Source organism: Cornus florida, unplaced genomic scaffold, assembly GCF_030987335.1.
Source record: "Cornus florida cultivar Cherokee Brave unplaced genomic scaffold, ASM3098733v1 CherokeeBrave_3.0.0_Hap2_Chr06, whole genome shotgun sequence".
Lineage (NCBI taxonomy): Eukaryota > Viridiplantae > Streptophyta > Magnoliopsida > Cornales > Cornaceae > Cornus > Cornus florida.
Genome location: NW_026775576.1, coordinates 37,893,745 through 37,906,469, shown reverse-complemented (window position 1 = coordinate 37,906,469; position 12,725 = coordinate 37,893,745).

Sequence of the window (12,725 nt, the reverse complement as noted above, 5' to 3'; positions counted from 1 at the left end):
ACAAGATTTATTGGTGTCGTAGGGTTTTTTTTTAGTGTTTTGTATAATTAGGTCGTCGACTTATATTAGGGTTAATTAAAACTTGTAGATATAAGGTTAAGCAGACTTAAGACTAGGGCAACTATATATATATTCTTATAAGTCTGCTAGGTTTACGTAATAATTTGTAGAGGTAAACAGAGGGAAACTAGGGAAGAGAGAAATAGAGGGGTTTGAGGGGAAAAGCACAGAGGGACACTGGGAGAATCAATCAAGCTTTCAGCTAGGGACTGGAGGTGTATCACAGAGGAAGAAAGAGGGTGATGGTGAGATAGAACTGGAGCAGTGGGAGAGTTGCCGATAGTCTATAGTTCGTTGGAGAATTTAGCAACGGCGTTGAAAGGTTTCAAACCGGAATCTTAAGGCAAGTTTCATTCTCTCTTTCTTGTAAACTTATGTTCTGTGCATTCTATATGGTCTCCAGGAGGTAAATTAAACTCTAAAACAGATGAGTATTGCATGAAAAATCAAAACTGTAGGACGTTATCTTAAGCCTCTGTTTAAAGGTAACTGGAATCGTTTCTTGCACAAACTATTGCTAATCTATTTTAATTATTGTCAATCATTATGCAATGTAATTGGAGAAGTTCTTAGGACTTTTAAGACCTGAGTTAAACCTGAAATCCTTAAAAAAAAAAAATTGGAACGGACAGTAGGACCTTTGCCGGATGCAGAGAAGATGATCAGATGAGGAGGGAGGAGGCTCTCAGGGAGAGAGCCGGCTCCCTAATGAAGGGAGCCGGCTCCCATGGAGAGAGAGCCGGCTCTCCATGTAGGGGAGCCGGCTCTAGGTGCTTTAGAGATGGCTCCCATGATGGGGGAGCCGCCCCTCTTGAAGGAAAACACGTACGGGTGTTTTCGGGTGATTTTCTGACTTAAGGGGGCCAAAGGAAATTTCTGGAAAATGAAAATGGGTTTTAAATATTTAAAAATTAACCTATAAACCCCTAAAAATAGTTAGTATATGTTAGTGTATTAATCTTTGGAGGCATCAAGAAGTATAAACTTTTAATTGGCATGCTGTAGAGGAGAGTTTAATTTGCTAGATTATGTTAGCGACTTAAACGGACTGTTAAGGAACTATGCGTGGGATGGTATATCAACTATAAATACAACTTAATGAAGGACGGAAAGATTAGTCTAGGATCTGGTTATAAATAGCATGAGCTTCAAGTCCTAAGTCACATGCTGTCAGAGGTTGAGGAGGTGTTACGTACTGGTTGTGCGTTAATCATCTAAAATGAATTAGTTTAAAGCACCATTAGGGTTTTATTTACGGTGCGGTTTGGATTTCTGCATGTCATAAGATCATGCACAGGTTTAAAGGTGGAGGATTAAATAGACATCGTATGATGTAATTATTAATTTACATGCAGTCAAGGATTAAGGGGAAGTTAATTACTAACCTTTGTTATAGTTATGAACTGGTATGGAAAAGGGTGGTTTGGGAATGCTAGCGTAATGTGCTCAGGGTTTACTTTTGACAATCATTATACCATGCTATGGATGTTAATTGATGAACTGTTTTAATCTCTATTTATCAACTGTATGGATGTGAATAATCTAAATTGTTTATCAGTACAATAATAATTTAATTGGAGGATTTATGATTCTAATCATATACTAGATGCATGATAGGATCTTAATAATATCTGATTTCTATTATGTTGGTTTCTAGATATATTTGATGTTTATTTGAATGTGCATCATCTGTGGATCATATGTATGTATGTACCGGTATGGGACGGTGACATACGGAGGGACGGATTAGATCAAAACGCTAATTCCAACCCATCCATACATAAGGAATGGATTAACTAAAACAGTTAAATCCTACATGGATGCATGTCCTGTCAACTAAAACAGTTAAACGATACAATATTTATTTATCTTTATTTTTCTGCACTAGGAAGGAATTTATATATATACTTATGGTACCATGATACGAGCTTGAGTCTCCTAATCACGGTTAGGGTGCGTATATCGCAAAAGTTGGGTAGCTAGCGATAACTGGTGTTCCCTGGTAGGTCTAGGTACTTGGCCGCTGGAAAGCGTGTTTTTATTGTCACCTTCTACCCAGGTTGAACTATGTTATAGACTAGTGAGCATGTATCTGCATATCGAGTTTATGTACGGATTATAGTAGATTGGAACTTGCATGTGGGCCCGACCCACTTCTATTTTTCAGGTATTCACCAGTACCAGGCTTAGAGCTTGATCGGGTTGATGCAGATACAGACACTCACTCTTTCGGTTACATAGGATTTCCTTTCTATTTTGGTTTTGGATTTTAATTCTATAAACTTATTTTAAATGTTTGGGATTAGGGGTCCACTAGGTGGATTCCCGAGTTGTACAGATTTAAATTATATTAATTTAATATTTAAGGTTTGAGGATTTTCATCTTAGTTTTATTTCCGCGCATTATTATTTTATTCTCAATTCAGTTTTTATTCCTATTTGTTTACATATTGATTGTCTGGTATCCCCGGATCTGTGCTCGGACTTGATCACCCGTGGCTCTAGAATCAAGGGGTATCACAGTTATTGATGCATGTCTATGTGTGTTGATGCTATAGATTTAGAGTTTGTCAAGACATAGTGCTTAATGTCATGTTCATGTGGTTTATATGATGGTTCATACTCATTTCTTGATGCATTGTACCTCTCCCTTAGTTTAATTAGTTTAATTTCATGCCATTAGCTTAGTTGTAGTGTAGTTGTTAAATGGGAGGACAATCCATGCTTGTTGTTGATGTTCCATACTTATGAAAAGCAAGTAACATGTACCTCTAACCTTGTAATGTGTTTGGATTGTGAGCTTAAAAAAAGGATTAATGGCTTAATTTGATATGTTGTGCTATCTACCATGTTGTTTAGAGAATATATGCTTAATTTGTCATCTATGCTTTGCTGAAACAACCACACACACACACTTTGTTGCAATACATGTTCTTCCCCTCATTAATCATTCATTAAAGGTGTAGAAAAGTTATGCTTAGTGGTGATCTCTAAACCCTAAGATCTCTCTCTCTCTTTTATTCTCTCTATTGTATTATTGCTTACTTCAGTTCAATTTGCATCTAGTATAATTCAACCAACCAACCACTATTTTGATCACTCGACCTACTAACCCTAATTTTGATTCCTCAACCTAGTACGATACTCAATCCCTTGGGACGATCCCCACTCACCCTAGCTATATTTTTAGTGAAAGGTAATAGTGGCAATTTATAAATGTAAAACTTGGCCACATTTCCACATAAACTTCTCGGGGCGCGACCTCCGAGCGACACACTAGCATAGACTTGACAAAAATTAAAAGGGGCGGGGTAGGGCGGGATTTAAGGAAACCCACTCCAAACCCGCTCCGTTGCCATCCCTAAGTACAACCACACCCCCCTAAGGTTAAGTAAAAGGACACTTAGAGAAAACTTACCTGTTTTTTGGATAAAAATACTCCTTGAAAATTCAAAAATGGACAAAGACATCCTTTACATGAAAAATTGACCAAATTACCTTTTGATCGTTTAGGAGACTTTTTTAACTTTACAATTTAATAAATTGGACCAATCTACCCTCATGAATAATTTATGCATAAAAAAAAAAGTAAAAAAACAAAAAAAAAAAAGTAATATTTTTTTTTACTTTATAAATGTCCCAACTTCTTAAAAATGTAGATGTCTAAAATAATTTTTTGATTCAATACATATATTTCAAATATATTGTATTTTGTTATTACTTCTTTTCTTTTTCTTTTTTATTTTTAAATTAAGATGCTTAATTCTTTCATCTAAAAAAATTAAACCATTCCCTTTTCCTTAAAAATAAAAAATATGATACCAGTATAACTTTATGCATCTTAAATTATATATCAAATATTATGCATTTCCCAATATAAAAGAAAATAGGTACCAGTATAACTTTATGCATCTTAACTTTATGCATGCCTTTTTTTTTTCTTTTTTTTTTTCCCCCTTTGTTTTATTATTTTTTTTCCCTTTGTTTTATTATTTTTTTTTTTCCTTTTATGTTGGGAAATGCATAATATTTGATATATAATTTAAGATGCATAAAGTTATACTGCTACCATATTTTTTATTTTAAGGAGAAGAGATTGGTTTAATTTTTTTAAATAAAAGAATTAAGCATCTTAATTTAAAAATAAAAAAGAAGTAATAACAAAATATAATTTATTTGAAATATATGTATTGGATCAAAAAAAAAATTAGACGTCTACATTTTTAAGAAGTTGACATTTATAAAGTAACTAAATAAATAAAAAGTGAACAATATAAAGTTTTTTTTTTTTTTTTTTTTTGTTACCTTTTTTTTATGCATAAATTGTTCATGAGGGTAGATTGGTCCAATTTATTAAATTGTAAAGTTAAAAAAGTATCATAAACGGTCAAAGGGTAATTTGGCCAATTTCTCATGTAAAGGGATGTCTTTGTCCATTTTTGAACCTTCAAGAGTTGTCTTTGTCCAAAAAATAGGTAAGTTTCATTTGAGTGTCCTTTTGCCAAACCTCAGGGGGTGTGGCTGTATTTTACCCAATAAATAAATTTGAATTGACTCTATACAAATATTTGGAAAAGAATTAAGGATGTGTTTTACTGCATAGAATTGGAGTTTTAGAATTGAAATTGATAGAATTGGAGAAAATTTTAATTTAATTTTCTTAATTGCACCAATTTTAATTTTGAGGCTCCAATTTAAATGACTTACGGCTTGAATCTACGTAAGTTATTTATGATTTTCATGTGAACTTTCTCGACCTTTCTTAAGTGAGCGTACTGCCATGGAACCGTTCCTAACTATTCCTAGAAATTGGAATTGGAACCGAACTAAACCGGTTCTGGTCCTTCTTTTTTTTTTTCTTTTTTTCTTTTTTTTTTTATTGGAAGGTAAATGTGTATATTAATATAAAACTAATGCACAATAGTAAAGTTAAACCAACCCAAAAGTAAAGCCCAAGCCCAGCAGAATACGCTCTACAACCAAACACAGCAGAAGACAATTAACCATTAAAACCAAACCCAACACAAGGCATTTGGGCCACATTTACCGCCTAACAAGCATCAATAAGTGCATGTATATTTTTTTGGGTAAATATAAGCATTTATATTAGTAATTATATAATTTTAAAAATAATATATATAATTTTAAAAATAATATATATAATTATTAGTACAATTCCGATTCCTAACGGTTTTGTTTCCGATTCTAGAGTATGGAATTGGAACTTAACGGTTCCAAAAATTTTGGAACCAAAAACACTGATTTCGGTTCCAATTCCACTGGTTCTTTGTACACACTTGTACGGAACAAAAGTTTCTTCACCACTCCAGCCTCACCTGAGCAACTGCAAGGAGTTGCTTATGTTTGTGCAAAGGCCTTGGTCAGCACGCCTATCTCCCACACTGCCAACACATCTACTGGTGTTGTACTGTCTCACGCTAGCTATCCACTTGGCTTGCACAGACGTTCACACACGCTTAGGCAGTTGTTGGAATAAGTATTATACAAGGCTCTCTCATTCTAGAGATTATTAGTTACAAATGACTCCATCACCTATTTATGGGCCTAGCTCCTAGCTATATTTTAGAACTTTCCATTATACATTTAAAAGACTACAAGGTTCTCTACTACTTCAAAATCTTCTATTTCCTTACAAATATCTTCATTCTCTCCAACATTTTAGAATCTTCCGATCATCTCCACAATACTCTATAACTATCTACACAATTCTGAAAGTGTAACGATCCAAATCCGGAGGTCCGATTGAGGAGCACACACCGGCTCCGCCCCTGATTGAATCACATATTCAAAATCTACAAACCATATAAAGAAGGATATTTATGGTTGAGAGAATTTCCCTCTCTAATGGGCTACAACTAATTTATATAATAACTAATTTGGAGTTCATATATATTGAGTCGTGGCTCGAATTTTGTTTCGCCTCTTGGATTCGGATTCTTGTCTTTATTGTAAAATAATATATAAGGGTGTTAGAGTTTGTATTGTTCACATAGAGCACTAAAAACAAGATAGAGAGTGAAAGGGTTGTGATCCCTTTTTCTTCTTCACATAGCGAAAATTGTTCTATTATTTTTCATTATACATGAACTTAGGCTTAAGCGTTAAATCTTTGTGTTTGGTATAGCGTGTGAGTTTTCATCTCCAATCAATTCTTGATTGCCTTTGTGGTTTATCGACTATGTATGTATGTATATCTATATATATTATTCTCAGCGAATAATGGTACAAAAAAAGTGAACAATTTCATTATTTGGTGTCAATTATTTATGATTAAAAAAAAAAAATAGAGATCATGCTAATCATAAAAGAAAGGCAGGATAAGTTAAACAGAGGAGGGCATGCTATTAAATTGTGTGATCTGCAAATCTGAGTAAGATTGAAATGAAAGTTGAATTTCAATTATATATATATATATATATATAAACAATTGTACAGGCCATAAATGGGGAAGGTTAGCCCAAGCTAACAAAACATAATCCAAAGGAAACCAAGGCCCAAAAAGAGGACTCAAGCCCAAGATAAGAAAGACCCAACCCAAAGCAATTCAAATGGAGATGACCGTTGCCAGAGCTTCTCCTCAGTCCGGTGAAAAGCATGGAATGATTCTCCTCCATTTCTATGGTCGGGAGGTTTTGCCGGTGGACGCAGAAATGAAAATTCTAAATAACTATTAGACCATCTGTAATTCGTGGGACAAAATGTCGGGCAAATTTTGAAACAACATATGCATAAGGTGACTCTGGCGAAATTCAAATGCTTTGATGCCTACATAAAAGACCAGAAAGGTTGTGAAATGGTTGAAATAACCCCAATTAGAAATATAATGAGAGTTGGACATGGCCACAGAAGAGCTCTTAAGTGGGGCAAATTTGAAATTAAAGAAAGAGAAATACCAAAGTTAACGCTAATAGAATTGGTAACAAAAAATATGAAAATATATTGTTTGACCGAAACCATATTCTTAAATAGACCTAAATGAAAAAATAGGATTCATATAACGGCTCTTTCTTTGTAGTTGACACCAAATCGGCGCTTTAGATTTAATATCCAAAGAAATTCCAAATCCCAAATCTAAAGTTCAATTCAGTACCACTAAACATAGCATTTAGTTATTTACACTCGGAAATAACATTTTATTATACCATTGGTTTTGTTTGAGCAACTAATGAAATTCCAATCACAAAAATGCTCTATCATCTTTGATTTTTTTTTTTTTTTTTTTTTTTTTTTTTTTTTTTTTTTTCTCTGCTATTGTTTCATTAAATGCTTGAAAGAAAGTTGTTTTAAACTCGGACAGAGAGGGAGACTAATGATGTACAATATAGTTGGCAAAAATGTACATAGACTCTACGTCGTGCCTTTATTATTTAGCCATCAAAAATGTACACAGACTCTATGTCGTGCCTTTATTATATAGCCATTTTATGTTGTGTTTGAAAGTATAAAATCGCTATTAAAAAATTTAAATTAAAAAAAAAATAGTGTTTAAATTTTGAATTAAATTTTTTCTTATTTTAAATTTAAATGGTTGATTCAGTTCCAAAAATAATGTATTTCACCACTAAAATATAACTTAATTGGATTACACAAATTGGTTTTACCAAAAATATATATATATATATATGGTCAAGCTGGTACCTATATATATATATCACGTGTTGGAATTATGCATTCTAGTTGGCGACTAATGTCTTAGAAATTTATACAAGAAATTTTCCTTTGCTTCATAAATAAATAAACAAATTAAAATAATAGAACTCCAAATTTCTTTGAATTTATCCAGAACTCTCCTCTGTCCTTCCACTGTTTCAAGAACACAACACACACTCATCTGTGTGTGTGTGTGTACATATATATATATATATATGTACATAGTACTATAGTCCAACAATAGTTCCCGTCCACTGAACCAAATTCAGTAAAAAGGGGTAAAGACAAAACACAAATGAATTACAGAATTCTATTAAAAACCAACAAAATCAAATCCATATACTGATATATATGGCAGTCCATATGTATAGTTCGTACAATAACAGTATATGTATAAATAAAAAAGGTGAAACAACTAATGAAAATGATATAAAACCCCATTTAATCAACCGTTGTAAATATATCAATTAGATGTAGAACAATTTAGTGAAACCCAACATAGAGTCAAATAAAAGACTATGTAAAAGTTAAGTCAATACTCTGCACACACACACACACAGAGGTGATGATGATCCATCAAGGTCGGGAAGGACTGTTGTGGTGATGAAGAGGGTCAGGTCCAGTTGGCACTTCCCTTGCTGAGCCCTCCACACCAAAACCCTATTACCAAATCAAAAACCCCATTCACAGATTATTAGATACATATATACACACACACATATAGAGAGATAGAGAGAGAGATTGCAGAAAGGAATAGTGAAAAGATGAGAGAGAAAGTTTGGTTTTTCAGAAATTAACCATTTGATACTGATATATATACCTGTGTTGCAGTCTCTTCGGCCATTTTTGTTCCATCTTGATCAAAACCTGCCATGGGAGAGAGGTCAAGAACATGTGGTGTTTGTGTGTGTATTCATATATATATATAGAGAGAGAGAGAGAGAGAGATTTACTGGGACGAGAAGATTGAACAAAATGTGGTTTCACAACCAGCAAAATGACCACAATGATTGAAAAACAGGCAGGACTCCTCCAAAACACCATGTTGAGAACAGAACAAAAACACACACACATATCTTTTCAAAAGGCCTCCAAGTTTCAGGATAAATACGAAAATACTAAAGTACCCATCAACGAGGGACGCGAGAATATCGGAGTCGTTTTATCCAGAAGAGCGTAAATTTGTCTTTTTAATTTACCAAATTCCTCGTACACGCACATTAATTTTTTTGTCCCTGTTGCGACGAAGGGGCTGTGCCGTAATGGGGCTAAGACGGCGTGCCTTGATATGCGACAAGTGGCGATGAATGATTGGGTCATCTGTGACAGCGAGGTTTCTCTAATCATTGGGTGGTACACTCTTGACTTTGTCGTGCGATTTTGATTGTCAACTGAAATTACACCCTCACCCCTGGTACAGAAATCGCTACCCTCTTGGTGGCGAGGGTAGTTCAGACATTGTGACTTGAGGGAGAAATTGTCCCCGTCTATCCATATATCACTGTTTGGCTGACTAGAAAATCATTTTCAAACTGTGTATCATCTATATTATGAACGTGGCACGGCTTGATACAAATTGTTTGGAAAAAAATTGGACTTGTTTTGTTAATTCATTTTTGTAGAATTAAATGAAACCTCAAACTGATGTATTGATTGGAATGGCCTTTTAACAAATTTATTAGGTTATTTCATAGCTGTTTGGGTCAGCCTTGAGTGATACTTCAGGTACTAGAGATCATTAATTGAATTTGGTTAAGTAAGTTTTGGAATTCTTATATTTTGGCAAAGGGAGAAGAAATGAAAAAATAAATTATTTCTCCATTTCGTTAAGTCTTTTTTTTTTTTTTTTTTTTTTTTAATCGACAATAATAGTAGTGTCAGTCTTCTTAGAACATTCCATAAACTACTGTCAGACACATTCAGCCTCTCGTCCCACATGCATCAGGCAATTACCGAAAAATTCCCTTAGAGGTGTCGACCGTCTTAGATCACCCCATAAATCGCCAAGCACAAGCACAAGCACATCCAGTCTCTCATTCCATACGCACCACAAAATTACCGAAAAAATTCCTTGAGAGTAACCCCAAGGGGATTCAAACTCCATCAAGACCATAATTGAAAGACAAGTTTAAGACGATATCAACTGTCGTCATTCAATGCATTCAATGGATGAAGACGCGAGCTAACATGAACTTCTGCCCTCATCATAGCATTTTCCCAATCAATAATACTGTCAAAAGGTGAACCACAACAAAAATCAATGATAGATGCCCCTTCACTATGATTGAAAGACAAAATAGTAATACCATTACTCTTCTAACTCGCAAAACAATTTGCTTCCTTTTTCAGCCACTGAATTGCCCTGAGTTGATGCATGTCATGTTTCCATTCACAGATTAAGAAAATTCAACTTCGAAAAGGATCAGCAATGCTTAATGAATTTTGAAGATGAGCACAAATTTCCAGATTGCAATAAAAATCCGAAATTCCGAAAAGTTTTTTTTGGTCAAGAAAGAAAACCATAAGAACTTCTGAAGCATCATGCAATCAAATTAAACCATAACACTTCAAACAACCAGCCATGTATCCAATGTAATGGTAAAGCAAAAGTAGCAAAAAGATGTCGAACCACAAAATATATATTTATGAAGGTTTCCCATACTTCTAACCACAAAAACGATGCGAGTAAACAACTAAGAAAAAAAAAACTTACTGTTGTGATAATGAGTCCAATGTTATTGTAAATTCCAAGGCAAAATACGTGAACAAAGAGGAACTTTTGGAGTGGGAAAAATGCCACAGGCTGAGACTGAATTCAATGTAAGAGAACACTCATGTAATGTAGCATCACAAACCTTGCTGATAAACATTATACCAACATCTTGGTATTGCATTTTCAAACGCAATAACCTGAATAGGAAAACGAACACGGGTGGAAACTATGCAAACTTACAACTCCCTCCACCTCTCCCCCCTTAATTTAGTTCTTCTTTGTATATCACTTTCTTTCAATCTCGTAAACTAAATAATGCATTATCTACTGGATAATGTCAACATAAAGCATCTTCATGAGCTAAAGCACACAAGTGAGCACCACAACCCACTCCTGTCACAGGTCGTAGGTTTAGAAGACTTTTCAAAGATATCCAATAAATTTAAAACTACCAGGTTTATGCAGACAAATGATTGTAGAAAATTCACCCATTCATCCAGAATTGGGAAACCAAAAGGGAAAATCATATATATAATTTTTTTTCGGATCCAAATACTTCTTGCTTTCTTGGTACAACTTTTTTAAGTACTCGCCCTGCCAGTATGGCAAAAGGGGAAACTGGACACTAGTTAAAGGAATGACCCAACTGGACCCATCAACCTGAGAACTGTTTTGAGGTTCTACAGGACCTTGTCTGTGCAAATGATAAACATTTTAGGGCAAAGAATGCAGCGTGTCATTGTGTGTTCTTCTAGCTAATGAAATTAACCAGGCTTTGAGCCAGATCATGTACTGCCTCGATGGATAAGTGAGATTCTCCAAGAGCAGAACCATGACTGATGACCCCTTGGCCAACTTTCTAAAATGGATTATGCTTGCCCAATGCCTGCCGCTCTACAGTTCCATGGTAAAAAGAATGTCCAGAAGCCACACAGTTTAGCTACTTTTTGTCAAGGCTTGTATATATCATCATGTAACTAGTTAGACCGCATTTAAAGTTTTTTAACGTTGCATGCCAAAGAATAATAAAAATATCTGCCATATGGTTATTATATTTTTAATTCCTCGTCATCTAGATATCATTGTTCCACACAAAATGTCAGAAGTATAACTTATTTCAAAGAAAAACATATTTGCTCAGTGCAGAAAGGATCTCTCATAATGCAAATCCTAGATTTCTTGACTTTGAACAAGCAATCAGAATACCACGTATTTTTTCAACTCACAACTGTGTCCAGATGCATATAAATCATATTGATATAATCTAATCGTGAGTCGTGGCTGATGTTCAGCATCACGTGCCTATAACTCGCAATGTTATTGGAAAAGGATCCTGTTGGAGGCTGTGAGTAATTTAGAACTCCAAGGACTTATGGATTGCTTGTATGTTTTACCAACAGCCTCCATAAGTCCGTGGAGTTCTAAATTACTCAAATCAATTTTTTCCTAATTTTAGTAAGAATAGGTACTTAACAAACCTTCTGATGTCTTGTATACCCACCTCAATGGCCGTATCTGGCGGGGCAAGCAAAATGAATAATTATTTGTCTTTTCCAAAATACAACTCAACAAAGAATTTTTCTCAACTATTTAGGTCAATGACATTAATAACATCTCGCCATTCCAATCTATCTAGGGCCATACCTCGAGTACTCTCAACATTCATGTTCATAGAAGATAAAACCATCAATGCAATCATATTGAAGGTTAAAATGAAAGGAGAGAAGATCCTATCCTATCCATTCCTCTCCTATTTATCCAAATGCAATAAAGTTCTACACTGGCTATTAGTTATGTAGTGCAACACTCCCCCTTTTTCTGCGCTTGGGACCAACCATGTAAAGAAAAAGCACCAAGTGCGACTGTTCAATATGCTTTTCGGTAAGACGGACTAAAAGCACTTCCCCCATGCTGTGGAAGATAGTTAGCATTTAATACTTTTCCGAAAAAAAAATACTCAGCCTCAAATAGTGTTAAACTAAGTATCTTTAGCACTTAATCTTTTATTTTTTTCCAATTAGTAGTTTTATCTCTTAATCTTGAGTATCCTACTGCTTTTAGTTTTTAACGGTGTTTGAAAACATGTTTATGCCTTACCCACCACATCCACCTATAGCTCAGATTGCCAGCTCTAGCATCTCATCACCAAACCAATTTATATTGGCCCACAATATAAGAAATCCTACCCCCATTATTTTTCCATCACCTCTTTGTAATCAATATCCCGGCATATCTATTATTTAGTCATGCCCTGACCAAGATATAGGAGTCATTTCTTAGT